The 21,464-nt window shown below is 41.9% G+C and overlaps 8 non-coding genes across 8 annotated transcripts; all 8 read right to left on the bottom strand.

Moving 5' to 3' along the window:
• Positions 1-662: 662 nt before the first annotated feature.
• LOC126196691 (U6 spliceosomal RNA) lies at positions 663-769 on the bottom strand. Its single transcript, XR_007539147.1, has one exon. It is a non-coding gene; the product is annotated as a U6 spliceosomal RNA (small nuclear RNA).
• A 2,492-nt stretch (positions 770-3,261) lies between these two features.
• LOC126196690 (U6 spliceosomal RNA) lies at positions 3,262-3,368 on the bottom strand. Its single transcript, XR_007539146.1, has one exon. It is a non-coding gene; the product is annotated as a U6 spliceosomal RNA (small nuclear RNA).
• A 2,492-nt stretch (positions 3,369-5,860) lies between these two features.
• LOC126196689 (U6 spliceosomal RNA) lies at positions 5,861-5,967 on the bottom strand. Its single transcript, XR_007539145.1, has one exon. It is a non-coding gene; the product is annotated as a U6 spliceosomal RNA (small nuclear RNA).
• A 2,499-nt stretch (positions 5,968-8,466) lies between these two features.
• Positions 8,467-8,573, bottom strand: LOC126196688 (U6 spliceosomal RNA). Its single transcript, XR_007539144.1, has one exon. It is a non-coding gene; the product is annotated as a U6 spliceosomal RNA (small nuclear RNA).
• A 2,492-nt stretch (positions 8,574-11,065) lies between these two features.
• LOC126196687 (U6 spliceosomal RNA) lies at positions 11,066-11,172 on the bottom strand. The gene has a single exon (XR_007539143.1). It is a non-coding gene; the product is annotated as a U6 spliceosomal RNA (small nuclear RNA).
• Positions 11,173-13,665: 2,493 nt separating this feature from the next.
• Positions 13,666-13,772, bottom strand: LOC126196686 (U6 spliceosomal RNA). The gene has a single exon (XR_007539142.1). It is a non-coding gene; the product is annotated as a U6 spliceosomal RNA (small nuclear RNA).
• A 2,492-nt stretch (positions 13,773-16,264) lies between these two features.
• LOC126196685 (U6 spliceosomal RNA) lies at positions 16,265-16,371 on the bottom strand. Its single transcript, XR_007539141.1, has one exon. It is a non-coding gene; the product is annotated as a U6 spliceosomal RNA (small nuclear RNA).
• Positions 16,372-18,864: 2,493 nt separating this feature from the next.
• On the bottom strand, positions 18,865-18,971 carry LOC126196684 (U6 spliceosomal RNA). The gene has a single exon (XR_007539140.1). It is a non-coding gene; the product is annotated as a U6 spliceosomal RNA (small nuclear RNA).
• Positions 18,972-21,464: the final 2,493 nt, after the last annotated feature.

Genomic DNA, 21,464 nt, shown 5'->3' with positions numbered 1-21,464 from the left:
AAGTTAAATGTTGTGGGTCTGTGTGCAGAAAGTATGTGATAGTGGCATACAGGCACCAGAAGCTTTGTAGGCGTTAGAGAAAAATAAATATTAGGTAATGCAAGCTAATTTTAGAGCGCTAGAGTGTATTTAAGCAGTAGTCTGAGTGAAAGTATGTGAGTGAGAAAGATTTGGAACATGCAGCTATCTTGTGTAAAGTTGATGTCAGGTTTCCAAATGTTGTGTGTGGCAGTACGTGTGTGTTATGAAATGACGTGATTGAGACAGTAGGAAGAGATGTTGTGCCAGCAGAGTGTGATACTGAGGAAGAGAAGAGGCTTTTGCCTGTGCTAGGCTTAGTCTTAGACTCGCTGTGATTTGTGTCACGTTTGCGAATGAGCTGAAGGGGTGCTAGTGACATGTACTTGTGTCAGTGTAGTTGTGGTTTTGGTGTGCTTGCTGAGTTGTTATTAGAGTGACATTTTAGATGTGCATTGGTGATGTAAGGGATAGGTTTATTGCCAGTTTTATCATGTTCTGTTGTGAATGAAAGAGAGTGGAGGAGAACTGCGTAAATGGTCAGCATAGTTTGTGACAAGTGGGTGCAGATATGAAGCGAAACTTGTGTAGGTGGCTGAGGGTATTAGCAGCTGATGTGAGACATGAGAGAGTGAGATTGCGAAAAAAATGTGGAACGCTTCACGATTTTGCGTGTCATCCTTGCGCAGGGGCCATGCTAATCTTCTCTGTATCGTTCCAATTTTAGTATATGTACCGCCGAAGCGAGTACATTCGAGGAGCCCTCTGAAATTGTATATATAGTTATGGCGTCGCGTCAAACATGGTTCGGCTTGGACGTAGCTTTACGCAGCTCTGGCGAGGATCACAAGGCCTGCCGAGTGCTAATCTGTGAATTAATTACTGCGAGGTGTCGTTCTTAGTAAGTGGCAGCTCTGTCAACTGTATTATTTGGCAGTATTGGATGTAAAACTTAGATCGTAGAGTCGCTTGCTCTCGCAGCATCCACCCAGAGCAGCAGCAGGTTCACACAGCTGCCGCTAGGCGGCAGCAAGACGTGTTGGCACGTATTGTCGCCATGTTCTCACATCGCGAGTTTAGTGTCTCATAGGCATACCTATGAAACACACTTCTCTAATGTGTGGGATAAATGACGCTGATTGGAGCTGGTAGCAGGTCTTGAAGACTCTCAAAACAAGCGAATATTTTTGCGAAACTGTCTTCACTGCTAACACAAATTGCATTACTCTTTCAGTGGTACTTTCTTACGATACTAATCGATTTAATGACAGAGTGCGCATATGCAAGGCAACTTTTAACTCACACATCAAGTACACCACAAGAAGACACAGTCTGTGACCATGTACATTATTGAGTAACTCCTATTCATCCAATGGTGCCAGAAGACAATAGTGACTGCAAAAAGAGACACAGTAGCCTCACGAACCATTAAAACCACCATTCATATTGCACACTTTGAAACACAGCAGTGTAGGCCATTACTAGCGCATGGATGGGTGAATGCGAGTTGTGTGAGATAGTAGTAGGAATGATGGACATAGTTCCGTTTTCAGTACAATACCAGGTGATATATTTGTGTTGATCCAAGATTACACAGGGCAGGTCTACTTGGCAAGAGTGAAACACTGTGATGGAGATGTGTGAATGAGCCTAAAATATTGAGCGGACATGTGGTAAGAGAAACCAGGTTAGCATTGTGTTAGTAGCTGTAGTTATGTTCCTGTGAAATGTCAATCAGATGTAATCCAGTTTGGTGAATGTTGTTATTGCAGGAAGAATTGCTAGTGCAAAACAAAGAGTGATAGGTTTAGTATCTGAAAGCAGTTAATAACTGAGTAGCTACTGGTGTCATGTGACACAAACTGGTTTGTGATGTTGCTGTCTGTTCCAAAATCTTGAAGCTTGCTAGTGTTTTGTGTCTTGACTGCCTCTGTATTTGCTTATGTGCTAGAGCTTCTGTGTATGTGACATGATGAATATTGCATGCAGGGTTTGTCCAATCTTTCTGCTAGACACAGGATGAGAGGTGCATCAGCTGTAATTGTGAACAGCATCGACTTGTATGACATTGATGGGATTCAAAGTGCTGTCAAAATAGTAGAGCCTCACATCTAAATACTATATGTTAATATTAGCATACTGGTCTGCTTTCTAAACACTTCAGTGTTGTGGTATTCATTGGCTGACACTTTTGAATTTAATTAGGTAACTATATGTAGTGGCAGATTGCCAGACATGTTTGTAAAATACTTTGTGTGTCGCACTAGTGAAATTTGTACATGACATGCTGGTGCACCACAGATTTGCTGTAATAGTTGGTTTTTAGGTGAAGGGCAGTGGCTTATTACACAGGCAGATATGCTTCAGTTAAGAATCTGATGAGGTGTCACCTGCAGTCTGTATTATGAGGCTGCAGCTGGACAGCAAGGCCACTAGGAGAGTTACTTGAAACATAATGTTAAATGAACTTCCTGTAAAGGGGTAACTTGCACACTTAATGATTAAAGAGACATCTACCTTCACATGTTTATTTATGCTGCTGAAACAATTATGGCATCAGCTGCAGCCATGAAGATGAATAAAGTTAAATGTTGTGGGTCTGTGTGCAGAAAGTATGTGATAGTGGCATACAGGCACCAGAAGCTTTGTAGGCGTTAGAGAAAAATAAATATTAGGTAATGCAAGCTAATTTTAGAGCGCTAGAGTGTATTTAAGCAGTAGTCTGAGTGAAAGTATGTGAGTGAGAAAGATTTGGAACATGCAGCTATCTTGTGTAAAGTTGATGTCAGGTTTCCAAATGTTGTGTGTGGCAGTACGTGTGTGTTATGAAATGACGTGATTGAGACAGTAGGAAGAGATGTTGTGCCAGCAGAGTGTGATACTGAGGAAGAGAAGAGGCTTTTGCCTGTGCTAGGCTTAGTCTTAGACTCGCTGTGATTTGTGTCACGTTTGCGAATGAGCTGAAGGGGTGCTAGTGACATGTACTTGTGTCAGTGTAGTTGTGGTTTTGGTGTGCTTGCTGAGTTGTTATTAGAGTGACATTTTAGATGTGCATTGGTGATGTAAGGGATAGGTTTATTGCCAGTTTTATCATGTTCTGTTGTGAATGAAAGAGAGTGGAGGAGAACTGCGTAAATGGTCAGCATAGTTTGTGACAAGTGGGTGCAGATATGAAGCGAAACTTGTGTAGGTGGCTGAGGGTATTAGCAGCTGATGTGAGACATGAGAGAGTGAGATTGCGAAAAAAATGTGGAACGCTTCACGATTTTGCGTGTCATCCTTGCGCAGGGGCCATGCTAATCTTCTCTGTATCGTTCCAATTTTAGTATATGTACCGCCGAAGCGAGTACATTCGAGGAGCCCTCTGAAATTGTATATATAGTTATGGCGTCGCGTCAAACATGGTTCGGCTTGGACGTAGCTTTACGCAGCTCTGGCGAGGATCACAAGGCCTGCCGAGTGCTAATCTGTGAATTAATTACTGCGAGGTGTCGTTCTTAGTAAGTGGCAGCTCTGTCAACTGTATTATTTGGCAGTATTGGATGTAAAACTTAGATCGTAGAGTCGCTTGCTCTCGCAGCATCCACCCAGAGCAGCAGCAGGTTCACACAGCTGCCGCTAGGCGGCAGCAAGACGTGTTGGCACGTATTGTCGCCATGTTCTCACATCGCGAGTTTAGTGTCTCATAGGCATACCTATGAAACACACTTCTCTAATGTGTGGGATAAATGACGCTGATTGGAGCTGGTAGCAGGTCTTGAAGACTCTCAAAACAAGCGAATATTTTTGCGAAACTGTCTTCACTGCTAACACAAATTGCATTACTCTTTCAGTGGTACTTTCTTACGATACTAATCGATTTAATGACAGAGTGCGCATATGCAAGGCAACTTTTAACTCACACATCAAGTACACCACAAGAAGACACAGTCTGTGACCATGTACATTATTGAGTAACTCCTATTCATCCAATGGTGCCAGAAGACAATAGTGACTGCAAAAAGAGACACAGTAGCCTCACGAACCATTAAAACCACCATTCATATTGCACACTTTGAAACACAGCAGTGTAGGCCATTACTAGCGCATGGATGGGTGAATGCGAGTTGTGTGAGATAGTAGTAGGAATGATGGACATAGTTCCGTTTTCAGTACAATACCAGGTGATATATTTGTGTTGTCTAAGATTACACAGGGCAGGTCTACTTGGCAAGAGTGAAACACTGTGATGGAGATGTGTGAATGAGCCTAAAATATTGAGCGGACATGTGGTAAGAGAAACCAGGTTAGCATTGTGTTAGTAGCTGTAGTTATGTTCCTGTGAAATGTCAATCAGATGTAATCCAGTTTGGTGAATGTTGTTATTGCAGGAAGAATTGCTAGTGCAAAACAAAGAGTGATAGGTTTAGTATCTGAAAGCAGTTAATAACTGAGTAGCTACTGGTGTCATGTGACACAAACTGGTTTGTGATGTTGCTGTCTGTTCCAAAATCTTGAAGCTTGCTAGTGTTTTGTGTCTTGACTGCCTCTGTATTTGCTTATGTGCTAGAGCTTCTGTGTATGTGACATGATGAATATTGCATGCAGGGTTTGTCTAATCTTTCTGCTAGACACAGGATGAGAGGTGCATCAGCTGTAATTGTGAACAGCATCGACTTGTATGACATTGATGGGATTCAAAGTGCTGTCAAAATAGTAGAGCCTCACATCTAAATACTATATGTTAATATTAGCATACTGGTCTGCTTTCTAAACACTTCAGTGTTGTGGTATTCATTGGCTGACACTTTTGAATTTAATTTAGGTAACTATATGTAGTGGCAGATTGCCAGACATGTTTGTAAAATACTTTGTGTGTCGCACTAGTGAAATTTGTACATGACATGCTGGTGCACCACAGATTTGCTGTAATAGTTGGTTTTTAGGTGAAGGGCAGTGGCTTATTACACAGGCAGATATGCTTCAGTTAAGAATCTGATGAGGTGTCACCTGCAGTCTGTATTATGAGGCTGCAGGTGGACAGCAAGGCCACTAGGAGAGTTACTTGAAACATAATGTTAAATGAACTTCCTGTAAAGGGGTAACTTGCACACTTAATGATTAAAGAGACATCTACCTTCACATGTTTATTTATGCTGCTGAAACAATTATGGCATCAGCTGCAGCCATGAAGATGAATAAAGTTAAATGTTGTGGGTCTGTGTGCAGAAAGTATGTGATAGTGGCATACAGGCACCAGAAGCTTTGTAGGCGTTAGAGAAAAATAAATATTAGGTAATGCAAGCTAATTTTAGAGCGCTAGAGTGTATTTAAGCAGTAGTCTGAGTGAAAGTATGTGAGTGAGAAAGATTTGGAACATGCAGCTATCTTGTGTAAAGTTGATGTCAGGTTTCCAAATGTTGTGTGTGGCAGTAGGTGTGTGTTATGAAATGACGTGATTGAGACAGTAGGAAGAGATGTTGTGCCAGCAGAGTGTGATACTGAGGAAGAGAAGAGGCTTTTGCCTGTGCTAGCCTTAGTCTTAGACTCGCTGTGATTTGTGTCACGTTTGCGAATGAGCTGAAGGGGTGCTAGTGACATGTACTTGTGTCAGTGTAGTTGTGGTTTTGGTGTGCTTGCTGAGTTGTTATTAGAGTGACATTTTAGATGTGCATTGGTGATGTAAGGGATAGGTTTATTGCCAGTTTTATCATGTTCTGTTGTGAATGAAAGAGAGTGGAGGAGAACTGCGTAAATGGACAGCATAGTTTGTGACAAGTGGGTGCAGATATGAAGCGAAACTTGTGTAGGTGGCTGAGGGTATTAGCAGCTGATGTGAGACATGAGAGAGTGAGATTGCGAAAAAAATGTGGAACGCTTCACGATTTTGCGTGTCATCCTTGCGCAGGGGCCATGCTAATCTTCTCTGTATCGTTCCAATTTTAGTATATGTACCGCCGAAGCGAGTACATTCGAGGAGCCCTCTGAAATTGTATATATAGTTATGGCGTCGCGTCAAACATGGTTCGGCTTGGACGTAGCTTTACGCAGCTCTGGCGAGGATCACAAGGCCTGCCGAGTGCTAATCTGTGAATTAATTACTGCGAGGTGTCGTTCTTAGTAAGTGGCAGCTCTGTCAACTGTATTATTTGGCAGTATTGGATGTAAAACTTAGATCGTAGAGTCGCTTGCTCTCGCAGCATCCACCCAGAGCAGCAGCAGGTTCACACAGCTGCCGCTAGGCGGCAGCAAGACGTGTTGGCACGTATTGTCGCCATGTTCTCACATCGCGAGTTTAGTGTCTCATAGGCATACCTATGAAACACACTTCTCTAATGTGTGGGATAAATGACGCTGATTGGAGCTGGTAGCAGGTCTTGAAGACTCTCAAAACAAGCGAATATTTTTGCGAAACTGTCTTCACTGCTAACACAAATTGCATTACTCTTTCAGTGGTACTTTCTTACGATACTAATCGATTTAATGACAGAGTGCGCATATGCAAGGCAACTTTTAACTCACACATCAAGTACACCACAAGAAGACACAGTCTGTGACCATGTACATTATTGAGTAACTCCTATTCATCCAGTGGTGCCAGAAGACAATAGTGACTGCAATAAGAGACACAGTAGCCTCACGAACCATTAAAACCACCATTCATATTGCACACTTTGAAACACAGCAGTGTAGGCCATTACTAGCGCATGGATGGGTGAATGCGAGTTGTGTGAGATAGTAGTAGGAATGATGGACATAGTTCCGTTTTCAGTACAATACCAGGTGATATATTTGTGTTGATCCAAGATTACACAGGGCAGGTCTACTTGGCAAGAGTGAAACACTGTGATGGAGATGTGTGAATGAGCCTAAAATATTGAGCGGACATGTGGTAAGAGAAACCAGGTTAGCATTGTGTTAGTAGCTGTAGTTATGTTCCTGTGAAATGTCAATCAGATGTAATCCAGTTTGGTGAATGTTGTTATTGCAGGAAGAATTGCTAGTGCAAAACAAAGAGTGATAGGTTTAGTATCTGAAAGCAGTTAATAACTGAGTAGCTACTGGTGTCATGTGACACAAACTGGTTTGTGATGTTGCTGTCTGTTCCAAAATCTTGAAGCTTGCTAGTGTTTTGTGTCTTGACTGCCTCTGTATTTGCTTATGTGCTAGAGCTTCTGTGTATGTGACATGATGAATATTGCATGCAGGGTTTGTCCAATCTGTCTGCTAGACACAGGATGAGAGGTGCATCAGCTGTAATTGTGAACAGCATCGACTTGTATGACATTGATGGGATTCAAAGTGCTGTCAAAATAGTAGAGCCTCACATCTAAATACTATATGTTAATATTAGCATACTGGTCTGCTTTCTAAACACTTCAGTGTTGTGGTATTCATTGGCTGACACTTTTGAATTTAATTTAGGTAACTATATGTAGTGGCAGATTGCCAGACATGTTTGTAAAATACTTTGTGTGTCGCACTAGTGAAATTTGTACATGACATGCTGGTGCACCACAGATTTGCTGTAATAGTTGGTTTTTAGGTGAAGGGCAGTGGCTTATTACACAGGCAGATATGCTTCAGTTAAGAATCTGATGAGATGTCACCTGCAGTCTGTATTATGAGGCTGCAGGTGGACAGCAAGGCCACTAGGAGAGTTACTTGAAACATAATGTTAAATGAACTTCCTGTAAAGGGGTAACTTGCACACTTAATGATTAAAGAGACATCTACCTTCACATGTTTATTTATGCTGCTGAAACAATTATGGCATCAGCTGCAGCCATGAAGATGAATAAAGTTAAATGTTGTGGGTCTGTGTGCAGAAAGTATGTGATAGTGGCATACAGGCACCAGAAGCTTTGTAGGCGTTAGAGAAAAATAAATATTAGGTAATGCAAGCTAATTTTAGAGCGCTAGAGTGTATTTAAGCCGTAGTCTGAGTGAAAGTATGTGAGTGAGAAAGATTTGGAACATGCAGCTATCTTGTGTAAAGTTGATGTCAGGTTTCCAAATGTTGTGTGTGGCAGTAGGTGTGTGTTATGAAATGACGTGATTGAGACAGTAGGAAGAGATGTTGTGCCAGCAGAGTGTGATACTGAGGAAGAGAAGAGGCTTTTGCCTGTGCTAGGCTTAGTCTTAGTCTTAGACTCGCTGTGATTTGTGTCACGTTTGCGAATGAGCTGAAGGGGTGCTAGTGACATGTACTTGTGTCAGTGTAGTTGTGGTTTTGGTGTGCTTGCTGAGTTGTTATTAGAGTGACATTTTAGATGTGCATTGGTGATGTAAGGGATAGGTTTATTGCCAGTTTTATCATGTTCTGTTGTGAATGAAAGAGAGTGGAGGAGAACTGCGTAAATGGTCAGCATAGTTTGTGACAAGTGGGTGCAGATATGAAGCGAAACTTGTGTAGGTGGCTGAGGGTATTAGCAGCTGATGTGAGACATGAGAGAGTGAGATTGCGAAAAAAATGTGGAACGCTTCACGATTTTGCGTGTCATCCTTGCGCAGGGGCCATGCTAATCTTCTCTGTATCGTTCCAATTTTAGTATATGTACCGCCGAAGCGAGTACATTCGAGGAGCCCTCTGAAATTGTATATATAGTTATGGCGTCGCGTCAAACATGGTTCGGCTTGGACGTAGCTTTACGCAGCTCTGGCGAGGATCACAAGGCCTGCCGAGTGCTAATCTGTGAATTAATTACTGCGAGGTGTCGTTCTTAGTAAGTGGCAGCTCTGTCAACTGTATTATTTGGCAGTATTGGATGTAAAACTTAGATCGTAGAGTCGCTTGCTCTCGCAGCATCCACCCAGAGCAGCAGCAGGTTCACACAGCTGCCGCTAGGCGGCAGCAAGACGTGTTGGCACGTATTGTCGCCATGTTCTCACATCGCGAGTTTAGTGTCTCATAGGCATACCTATGAAACACACTTCTCTAATGTGTGGGATAAATGACGCTGATTGGAGCTGGTAGCAGGTCTTGAAGACTCTCAAAACAAGCGAATATTTTTGCGAAACTGTCTTCACTGCTAACACAAATTGCATTACTCTTTCAGTGGTACTTTCTTACGATACTAATCGATTTAATGACAGAGTGCGCATATGCAAGGCAACTTTTAACTCACACATCAAGTACACCACAAGAAGACACAGTCTGTGACCATGTACATTATTGAGTAACTCCTATTCATCCAATGGTGCCAGAAGACAATAGTGACTGCAAAAAGAGACACAGTAGCCTCACGAACCATTAAAACCACCATTCATATTGCACACTTTGAAACACAGCAGTGTAGGCCATTACTAGCGCATGGATGGGTGAATGCGAGTTGTGTGAGATAGTAGTAGGAATGATGGACATAGTTCCGTTTTCAGTACAATACCAGGTGATATATTTGTGTTGTCTAAGATTACACAGGGCAGGTCTACTTGGCAAGAGTGAAACACTGTGATGGAGATGTGTGAATGAGCCTAAAATATTGAGCGGACATGTGGTAAGAGAAACCAGGTTAGCATTGTGTTAGTAGCTGTAGTTATGTTCCTGTGAAATGTCAATCAGATGTAATCCAGTTTGGTGAATGTTGTTATTGCAGGAAGAATTGCTAGTGCAAAACAAAGAGTGATAGGTTTAGTATCTGAAAGCAGTTAATAACTGAGTAGCTACTGGTGTCATGTGACACAAACTGGTTTGTGATGTTGCTGTCTGTTCCAAAATCTTGAAGCTTGCTAGTGTTTTGTGTCTTGACTGCCTCTGTATTTGCTTATGTGCTAGAGCTTCTGTGTATGTGACATGATGAATATTGCATGCAGGGTTTGTCTAATCTTTCTGCTAGACACAGGATGAGAGGTGCATCAGCTGTAATTGTGAACAGCATCGACTTGTATGACATTGATGGGATTCAAAGTGCTGTCAAAATAGTAGAGCCTCACATCTAAATACTATATGTTAATATTAGCATACTGGTCTGCTTTCTAAACACTTCAGTGTTGTGGTATTCATTGGCTGACACTTTTGAATTTAATTTAGGTAACTATATGTAGTGGCAGATTGCCAGACATGTTTGTAAAATACTTTGTGTGTCGCACTAGTGAAATTTGTACATGACATGCTGGTGCACCACAGATTTGCTGTAATAGTTGGTTTTTAGGTGAAGGGCAGTGGCTTATTACACAGGCAGATATGCTTCAGTTAAGAATCTGATGAGGTGTCACCTGCAGTCTGTATTATGAGGCTGCAGGTGGACAGCAAGGCCACTAGGAGAGTTACTTGAAACATAATGTTAAATGAACTTCCTGTAAAGGGGTAACTTGCACACTTAATGATTAAAGAGACATCTACCTTCACATGTTTATTTATGCTGCTGAAACAATTATGGCATCAGCTGCAGCCATGAAGATGAATAAAGTTAAATGTTGTGGGTCTGTGTGCAGAAAGTATGTGATAGTGGCATACAGGCACCAGAAGCTTTGTAGGCGTTAGAGAAAAATAAATATTAGGTAATGCAAGCTAATTTTAGAGCGCTAGAGTGTATTTAAGCAGTAGTCTGAGTGAAAGTATGTGAGTGAGAAAGATTTGGAACATGCAGCTATCTTGTGTAAAGTTGATGTCAGGTTTCCAAATGTTGTGTGTGGCAGTAGGTGTGTGTTATGAAATGACGTGATTGAGACAGTAGGAAGAGATGTTGTGCCAGCAGAGTGTGATACTGAGGAAGAGAAGAGGCTTTTGCCTGTGCTAGCCTTAGTCTTAGACTCGCTGTGATTTGTGTCACGTTTGCGAATGAGCTGAAGGGGTGCTAGTGACATGTACTTGTGTCAGTGTAGTTGTGGTTTTGGTGTGCTTGCTGAGTTGTTATTAGAGTGACATTTTAGATGTGCATTGGTGATGTAAGGGATAGGTTTATTGCCAGTTTTATCATGTTCTGTTGTGAATGAAAGAGAGTGGAGGAGAACTGCGTAAATGGACAGCATAGTTTGTGACAAGTGGGTGCAGATATGAAGCGAAACTTGTGTAGGTGGCTGAGGGTATTAGCAGCTGATGTGAGACATGAGAGAGTGAGATTGCGAAAAAAATGTGGAACGCTTCACGATTTTGCGTGTCATCCTTGCGCAGGGGCCATGCTAATCTTCTCTGTATCGTTCCAATTTTAGTATATGTACCGCCGAAGCGAGTACATTCGAGGAGCCCTCTGAAATTGTATATATAGTTATGGCGTCGCGTCAAACATGGTTCGGCTTGGACGTAGCTTTACGCAGCTCTGGCGAGGATCACAAGGCCTGCCGAGTGCTAATCTGTGAATTAATTACTGCGAGGTGTCGTTCTTAGTAAGTGGCAGCTCTGTCAACTGTATTATTTGGCAGTATTGGATGTAAAACTTAGATCGTAGAGTCGCTTGCTCTCGCAGCATCCACCCAGAGCAGCAGCAGGTTCACACAGCTGCCGCTAGGCGGCAGCAAGACGTGTTGGCACGTATTGTCGCCATGTTCTCACATCGCGAGTTTAGTGTCTCATAGGCATACCTATGAAACACACTTCTCTAATGTGTGGGATAAATGACGCTGATTGGAGCTGGTAGCAGGTCTTGAAGACTCTCAAAACAAGCGAATATTTTTGCGAAACTGTCTTCACTGCTAACACAAATTGCATTACTCTTTCAGTGGTACTTTCTTACGATACTAATCGATTTAATGACAGAGTGCGCATATGCAAGGCAACTTTTAACTCACACATCAAGTACACCACAAGAAGACACAGTCTGTGACCATGTACATTATTGAGTAACTCCTATTCATCCAGTGGTGCCAGAAGACAATAGTGACTGCAATAAGAGACACAGTAGCCTCACGAACCATTAAAACCACCATTCATATTGCACACTTTGAAACACAGCAGTGTAGGCCATTACTAGCGCATGGATGGGTGAATGCGAGTTGTGTGAGATAGTAGTAGGAATGATGGACATAGTTCCGTTTTCAGTACAATACCAGGTGATATATTTGTGTTGATCCAAGATTACACAGGGCAGGTCTACTTGGCAAGAGTGAAACACTGTGATGGAGATGTGTGAATGAGCCTAAAATATTGAGCGGACATGTGGTAAGAGAAACCAGGTTAGCATTGTGTTAGTAGCTGTAGTTATGTTCCTGTGAAATGTCAATCAGATGTAATCCAGTTTGGTGAATGTTGTTATTGCAGGAAGAATTGCTAGTGCAAAACAAAGAGTGATAGGTTTAGTATCTGAAAGCAGTTAATAACTGAGTAGCTACTGGTGTCATGTGACACAAACTGGTTTGTGATGTTGCTGTCTGTTCCAAAATCTTGAAGCTTGCTAGTGTTTTGTGTCTTGACTGCCTCTGTATTTGCTTATGTGCTAGAGCTTCTGTGTATGTGACATGATGAATATTGCATGCAGGGTTTGTCCAATCTGTCTGCTAGACACAGGATGAGAGGTGCATCAGCTGTAATTGTGAACAGCATCGACTTGTATGACATTGATGGGATTCAAAGTGCTGTCAAAATAGTAGAGCCTCACATCTAAATACTATATGTTAATATTAGCATACTGGTCTGCTTTCTAAACACTTCAGTGTTGTGGTATTCATTGGCTGACACTTTTGAATTTAATTTAGGTAACTATATGTAGTGGCAGATTGCCAGACATGTTTGTAAAATACTTTGTGTGTCGCACTAGTGAAATTTGTACATGACATGCTGGTGCACCACAGATTTGCTGTAATAGTTGGTTTTTAGGTGAAGGGCAGTGGCTTATTACACAGGCAGATATGCTTCAGTTAAGAATCTGATGAGATGTCACCTGCAGTCTGTATTATGAGGCTGCAGGTGGACAGCAAGGCCACTAGGAGAGTTACTTGAAACATAATGTTAAATGAACTTCCTGTAAAGGGGTAACTTGCACACTTAATGATTAAAGAGACATCTACCTTCACATGTTTATTTATGCTGCTGAAACAATTATGGCATCAGCTGCAGCCATGAAGATGAATAAAGTTAAATGTTGTGGGTCTGTGTGCAGAAAGTATGTGATAGTGGCATACAGGCACCAGAAGCTTTGTAGGCGTTAGAGAAAAATAAATATTAGGTAATGCAAGCTAATTTTAGAGCGCTAGAGTGTATTTAAGCAGTAGTCTGAGTGAAAGTATGTGAGTGAGAAAGATTTGGAACATGCAGCTATCTTGTGTAAAGTTGATGTCAGGTTTCCAAATGTTGTGTGTGGCAGTAGGTGTGTGTTATGAAATGACGTGATTGAGACAGTAGGAAGAGATGTTGTGCCAGCAGAGTGTGATACTGAGGAAGAGAAGAGGCTTTTGCCTGTGCTAGGCTTAGTCTTAGACTCGCTGTGATTTGTGTCACGTTTGCGAATGAGCTGAAGGGGTGCTAGTGACATGTACTTGTGTCAGTGTAGTTGTGGTTTTGGTGTGCTTGCTGAGTTGTTATTAGAGTGACATTTTAGATGTGCATTGGTGATGTAAGGGATAGGTTTATTGCCAGTTTTATCATGTTCTGTTGTGAATGAAAGAGAGTGGAGGAGAACTGCGTAAATGGTCAGCATAGTTTGTGACAAGTGGGTGCAGATATGAAGCGAAACTTGTGTAGGTGGCTGAGGGTATTAGCAGCTGATGTGAGACATGAGAGAGTGAGATTGCGAAAAAAATGTGGAACGCTTCACGATTTTGCGTGTCATCCTTGCGCAGGGGCCATGCTAATCTTCTCTGTATCGTTCCAATTTTAGTATATGTACCGCCGAAGCGAGTACATTCGAGGAGCCCTCTGAAATTGTATATATAGTTATGGCGTCGCGTCAAACATGGTTCGGCTTGGACGTAGCTTTACGCAGCTCTGGCGAGGATCACAAGGCCTGCCGAGTGCTAATCTGTGAATTAATTACTGCGAGGTGTCGTTCTTAGTAAGTGGCAGCTCTGTCAACTGTATTATTTGGCAGTATTGGATGTAAAACTTAGATCGTAGAGTCGCTTGCTCTCGCAGCATCCACCCAGAGCAGCAGCAGGTTCACACAGCTGCCGCTAGGCGGCAGCAAGACGTGTTGGCACGTATTGTCGCCATGTTCTCACATCGCGAGTTTAGTGTCTCATAGGCATACCTATGAAACACACTTCTCTAATGTGTGGGATAAATGACGCTGATTGGAGCTGGTAGCAGGTCTTGAAGACTCTCAAAACAAGCGAATATTTTTGCGAAACTGTCTTCACTGCTAACACAAATTGCATTACTCTTTCAGTGGTACTTTCTTACGATACTAATCGATTTAATGACAGAGTGCGCATATGCAAGGCAACTTTTAACTCACACATCAAGTACACCACAAGAAGACACAGTCTGTGACCATGTACATTATTGAGTAACTCCTATTCATCCAATGGTGCCAGAAGACAATAGTGACTGCAAAAAGAGACACAGTAGCCTCACGAACCATTAAAACCACCATTCATATTGCACACTTTGAAACACAGCAGTGTAGGCCATTACTAGCGCATGGATGGGTGAATGCGAGTTGTGTGAGATAGTAGTAGGAATGATGGACATAGTTCCGTTTTCAGTACAATACCAGGTGATATATTTGTGTTGTCTAAGATTACACAGGGCAGGTCTACTTGGCAAGAGTGAAACACTGTGATGGAGATGTGTGAATGAGCCTAAAATATTGAGCGGACATGTGGTAAGAGAAACCAGGTTAGCATTGTGTTAGTAGCTGTAGTTATGTTCCTGTGAAATGTCAATCAGATGTAATCCAGTTTGGTGAATGTTGTTATTGCAGGAAGAATTGCTAGTGCAAAACAAAGAGTGATAGGTTTAGTATCTGAAAGCAGTTAATAACTGAGTAGCTACTGGTGTCATGTGACACAAACTGGTTTGTGATGTTGCTGTCTGTTCCAAAATCTTGAAGCTTGCTAGTGTTTTGTGTCTTGACTGCCTCTGTATTTGCTTATGTGCTAGAGCTTCTGTGTATGTGACATGATGAATATTGCATGCAGGGTTTGTCTAATCTTTCTGCTAGACACAGGATGAGAGGTGCATCAGCTGTAATTGTGAACAGCATCGACTTGTATGACATTGATGGGATTCAAAGTGCTGTCAAAATAGTAGAGCCTCACATCTAAATACTATATGTTAATATTAGCATACTGGTCTGCTTTCTAAACACTTCAGTGTTGTGGTATTCATTGGCTGACACTTTTGAATTTAATTTAGGTAACTATATGTAGTGGCAGATTGCCAGACATGTTTGTAAAATACTTTGTGTGTCGCACTAGTGAAATTTGTACATGACATGCTGGTGCACCACAGATTTGCTGTAATAGTTGGTTTTTAGGTGAAGGGCAGTGGCTTATTACACAGGCAGATATGCTTCAGTTAAGAATCTGATGAGGTGTCACCTGCAGTCTGTATTATGAGGCTGCAGGTGGACAGCAAGGCCACTAGGAGAGTTACTTGAAACATAATGTTAAATGAACTTCCTGTAAAGGGGTAACTTGCACACTTAATGATTAAAGAGACATCTACCTTCACATGTTTATTTATGCTGCTGAAACAATTATGGCATCAGCTGCAGCCATGAAGATGAATAAAGTTAAATGTTGTGGGTCTGTGTGCAGAAAGTATGTGATAGTGGCATACAGGCACCAGAAGCTTTGTAGGCGTTAGAGAAAAATAAATATTAGGTAATGCAAGCTAATTTTAGAGCGCTAGAGTGTATTTAAGCAGTAGTCTGAGTGAAAGTATGTGAGTGAGAAAGATTTGGAACATGCAGCTATCTTGTGTAAAGTTGATGTCAGGTTTCCAAATGTTGTGTGTGGCAGTAGGTGTGTGTTATGAAATGACGTGATTGAGACAGTAGGAAGAGATGTTGTGCCAGCAGAGTGTGATACTGAGGAAGAGAAGAGGCTTTTGCCTGTGCTAGCCTTAGTCTTAGACTCGCTGTGATTTGTGTCACGTTTGCGAATGAGCTGAAGGGGTGCTAGTGACATGTACTTGTGTCAGTGTAGTTGTGGTTTTGGTGTGCTTGCTGAGTTGTTATTAGAGTGACATTTTAGATGTGCATTGGTGATGTAAGGGATAGGTTTATTGCCAGTTTTATCATGTTCTGTTGTGAATGAAAGAGAGTGGAGGAGAACTGCGTAAATGGACAGCATAGTTTGTGACAAGTGGGTGCAGATATGAAGCGAAACTTGTGTAGGTGGCTGAGGGTATTAGCAGCTGATGTGAGACATGAGAGAGTGAGATTGCGAAAAAAATGTGGAACGCTTCACGATTTTGCGTGTCATCCTTGCGCAGGGGCCATGCTAATCTTCTCTGTATCGTTCCAATTTTAGTATATGTACCGCCGAAGCGAGTACATTCGAGGAGCCCTCTGAAATTGTATATATAGTTATGGCGTCGCGTCAAACATGGTTCGGCTTGGACGTAGCTTTACGCAGCTCTGGCGAGGATCACAAGGCCTGCCGAGTGCTAATCTGTGAATTAATTACTGCGAGGTGTCGTTCTTAGTAAGTGGCAGCTCTGTCAACTGTATTATTTGGCAGTATTGGATGTAAAACTTAGATCGTAGAGTCGCTTGCTCTCGCAGCATCCACCCAGAGCAGCAGCAGGTTCACACAGCTGCCGCTAGGCGGCAGCAAGACGTGTTGGCACGTATTGTCGCCATGTTCTCACATCGCGAGTTTAGTGTCTCATAGGCATACCTATGAAACACACTTCTCTAATGTGTGGGATAAATGACGCTGATTGGAGCTGGTAGCAGGTCTTGAAGACTCTCAAAACAAGCGAATATTTTTGCGAAACTGTCTTCACTGCTAACACAAATTGCATTACTCTTTCAGTGGTACTTTCTTACGATACTAATCGATTTAATGACAGAGTGCGCATATGCAAGGCAACTTTTAACTCACACATCAAGTACACCACAAGAAGACACAGTCTGTGACCATGTACATTATTGAGTAACTCCTATTCATCCAGTGGTGCCAGAAGACAATAGTGACTGCAATAAGAGACACAGTAGCCTCACGAACCATTAAAACCACCATTCATATTGCACACTTTGAAACACAGCAGTGTAGGCCATTACTAGCGCATGGATGGGTGAATGCGAGTTGTGTGAGATAGTAGTAGGAATGATGGACATAGTTCCGTTTTCAGTACAATACCAGGTGATATATTTGTGTTGATCCAAGATTACACAGGGCAGGTCTACTTGGCAAGAGTGAAACACTGTGATGGAGATGTGTGAATGAGCCTAAAATATTGAGCGGACATGTGGTAAGAGAAACCAGGTTAGCATTGTGTTAGTAGCTGTAGTTATGTTCCTGTGAAATGTCAATCAGATGTAATCCAGTTTGGTGAATGTTGTTATTGCAGGAAGAATTGCTAGTGCAAAACAAAGAGTGATAGGTTTAGTATCTGAAAGCAGTTAATAACTGAGTAGCTACTGGTGTCATGTGACACAAACTGGTTTGTGATGTTGCTGTCTGTTCCAAAATCTTGAAGCTTGCTAGTGTTTTGTGTCTTGACTGCCTCTGTATTTGCTTATGTGCTAGAGCTTCTGTGTATGTGACATGATGAATATTGCATGCAGGGTTTGTCCAATCTGTCTGCTAGACACAGGATGAGAGGTGCATCAGCTGTAATTGTGAACAGCATCGACTTGTATGACATTGATGGGATTCAAAGTGCTGTCAAAATAGTAGAGCCTCACATCTAAATACTATATGTTAATATTAGCATACTGGTCTGCTTTCTAAACACTTCAGTGTTGTGGTATTCATTGGCTGACACTTTTGAATTTAATTTAGGTAACTATATGTAGTGGCAGATTGCCAGACATGTTTGTAAAATACTTTGTGTGTCGCACTAGTGAAATTTGTACATGACATGCTGGTGCACCACAGATTTGCTGTAATAGTTGGTTTTTAGGTGAAGGGCAGTGGCTTATTACACAGGCAGATATGCTTCAGTTAAGAATCTGATGAGATGTCACCTGCAGTCTGTATTATGAGGCTGCAGGTGGACAGCAAGGCCACTAGGAGAGTTACTTGAAACATAATGTTAAATGAACTTCCTGTAAAGGGGTAACTTGCACACTTAATGATTAAAGAGACATCTACCTTCACATGTTTATTTATGCTGCTGAAACAATTATGGCATCAGCTGCAGCCATGAAGATGAATAAAGTTAAATGTTGTGGGTCTGTGTGCAGAAAGTATGTGATAGTGGCATACAGGCACCAGAAGCTTTGTAGGCGTTAGAGAAAAATAAATATTAGGTAATGCAAGCTAATTTTAGAGCGCTAGAGTGTATTTAAGCAGTAGTCTGAGTGAAAGTATGTGAGTGAGAAAGATTTGGAACATGCAGCTATCTTGTGTAAAGTTGATGTCAGGTTTCCAAATGTTGTGTGTGGCAGTAGGTGTGTGTTATGAAATGACGTGATTGAGACAGTAGGAAGAGATGTTGTGCCAGCAGAGTGTGATACTGAGGAAGAGAAGAGGCTTTTGCCTGTGCTAGGCTTAGTCTTAGACTCGCTGTGATTTGTGTCACGTTTGCGAATGAGCTGAAGGGGTGCTAGTGACATGTACTTGTGTCAGTGTAGTTGTGGTTTTGGTGTGCTTGCTGAGTTGTTATTAGAGTGACATTTTAGATGTGCATTGGTGATGTAAGGGATACGTTTATTGCCAGTTTTATCATGTTCTGTTGTGAATGAAAGAGAGTGGAGGAGAACTGCGTAAATGGACAGCATAGTTTGTGACAAGTGGGTGCAGATATGAAGCGAAACTTGTGTAGGTGGCTGAGGGTATTAGCAGCTGATGTGAGACATGAGAGAGTGAGATTGCGAAAAAAATGTGGAACGCTTCACGATTTTGCGTGTCATCCTTGCGCAGGGGCCATGCTAATCTTCTCTGTATCGTTCCAATTTTAGTATATGTACCGCCGAAGCGAGTACATTCGAGGAGCCCTCTGAAATTGTATATATAGTTATGGCGTCGCGTCAAACATGGTTCGGCTTGGACGTAGCTTTACGCAGCTCTGGCGAGGATCACAAGGCCTGCCGAGTGCTAATCTGTGAATTAATTACTGCGAGGTGTCGTTCTTAGTAAGTGGCAGCTCTGTCAACTGTATTATTTGGCAGTATTGGATGTAAAACTTAGATCGTAGAGTCGCTTGCTCTCGCAGCATCCACCCAGAGCAGCAGCAGGTTCACACAGCTGCCGCTAGGCGGCAGCAAGACGTGTTGGCACGTATTGTCGCCATGTTCTCACATCGCGAGTTTAGTGTCTCATAGGCATACCTATGAAACACACTTCTCTAATGTGTGGGATAAATGACGCTGATTGGAGCTGGTAGCAGGTCTTGAAGACTCTCAAAACAAGCGAATATTTTTGCGAAACTGTCTTCACTGCTAACACAAATTGCATTACTCTTTCAGTGGTACTTTCTTACGATACTAATCGATTTAATGACAGAGTGCGCATATGCAAGGCAACTTTTAACTCACACATCAAGTACACCACAAGAAGACACAGTCTGTGACCATGTACATTATTGAGTAACTCCTATTCATCCAGTGGTGCCAGAAGACAATAGTGACTGCAATAAGAGACACAGTAGCCTCACGAACCATTAAAACCACCATTCATATTGCACACTTTGAAACACAGCAGTGTAGGCCATTACTAGCGCATGGATGGGTGAATGCGAGTTGTGTGAGATAGTAGTAGGAATGATGGACATAGTTCCGTTTTCAGTACAATACCAGGTGATATATTTGTGTTGATCCAAGATTACACAGGGCAGGTCTACTTGGCAAGAGTGAAACACTGTGATGGAGATGTGTGAATGAGCCTAAAATATTGAGCGGACATGTGGTAAGAGAAACCAGGTTAGCATTGTGTTAGTAGCTGTAGTTATGTTCCTGTGAAATGTCAATCAGATGTAATCCAGTTTGGTGAATGTTGTTATTGCAGGAAGAATTGCTAGTGCAAAACAAAGAGTGATAGGTTTAGTATCTGAAAGCAGTTAATAACTGAGTAGCTACTGGTGTCATGTGACACAAACTGGTTTGTGATGTTGCTGTCTGTTCCAAAATCTTGAAGCTTGCTAGTGTTTTGTGTCTTGACTGCCTCTGTATTTGCTTATGTGCTAGAGCTTCTGTGTATGTGACATGATGAATATTGCATGCAGGGTTTGTCCAATCTGTCTGCTAGACACAGGATGAGAGGTGCATCAGCTGTAATTGTGAACAGCATCGACTTGTATGACATTGATGGGATTCAAAGTGCTGTCAAAATAGTAGAGCCTCACATCTAAATACTATATGTTAATATTAGCATACTGGTCTGCTTTCTAAACACTTCAGTGTTGTGGTATTCATTGGCTGACACTTTTGAATTTAATTTAGGTAACTATATGTAGTGGCAGATTGCCAGACATGTTTGTAAAATACTTTGTGTGTCGCACTAGTGAAATTTGTACATGACATGCTGGTGCACCACAGATTTGCTGTAATAGTTGGTTTTTAGGTGAAGGGCAGTGGCTTATTACACAGGCAGATATGCTTCAGTTAAGAATCTGATGAGATGTCACCTGCAGTCTGTATTATGAGGCTGCAGGTGGACAGCAAGGCCACTAGGAGAGTTACTTGAAACATAATGTTAAATGAACTTCCTGTAAAGGGGTAACTTGCACACTTAATGATTAAAGAGACATCTACCTTCACATGTTTATTTATGCTGCTGAAACAATTATGGCATCAGCTGCAGCCATGAAGATGAATAAAGTTAAATGTTGTGGGTCTGTGTGCAGAAAGTATGTGATAGTGGCATACAGGCACCAGAAGCTTTGTAGGCGTTAGAGAAAAATAAATATTAGGTAATGCAAGCTAATTTTAGAGCGCTAGAGTGTATTTAAGCAGTAGTCTGAGTGAAAGTATGTGAGTGAGAAAGATTTGGAACATGCAGCTATCTTGTGTAAAGTTGATGTCAGGTTTCCAAATGTTGTGTGTGGCAGTAGGTGTGTGTTATGAAATGACGTGATTGAGACAGTAGGAAGAGATGTTGTGCCAGCAGAGTGTGATACTGAGGAAGAGAAGAGGCTTTTGCCTGTGCTAGCCTTAGTCTTAGACTCGCTGTGATTTGTGTCACGTTTGCGAATGAGCTGAAGGGGTGCTAGTGACATGTACTTGTGTCAGTGTAGTTGTGGTTTTGGTGTGCTTGCTGAGTTGTTATTAGAGTGACATTTTAGATGTGCATTGGTGATGTAAGGGATAGGTTTATTGCCAGTTTTATCATGTTCTGTTGTGAATGAAAGAGAGTGGAGGAGAACTGCGTAAATGGACAGCATAGTTTGTGACAAGTGGGTGCAGATATGAAGCGAAACTTGTGTAGGTGGCTGAGGGTATTAGCAGCTGATGTGAGACATGAGAGAGTGAGATTGCGAA

This window comes from Schistocerca nitens, chromosome 7 (genome assembly GCF_023898315.1).
Source record: "Schistocerca nitens isolate TAMUIC-IGC-003100 chromosome 7, iqSchNite1.1, whole genome shotgun sequence".
NCBI classification, from domain to species: Eukaryota; Metazoa; Arthropoda; class Insecta; order Orthoptera; family Acrididae; genus Schistocerca; species Schistocerca nitens.
This window is presented reverse-complemented; position numbering and strand designations above follow the sequence as displayed.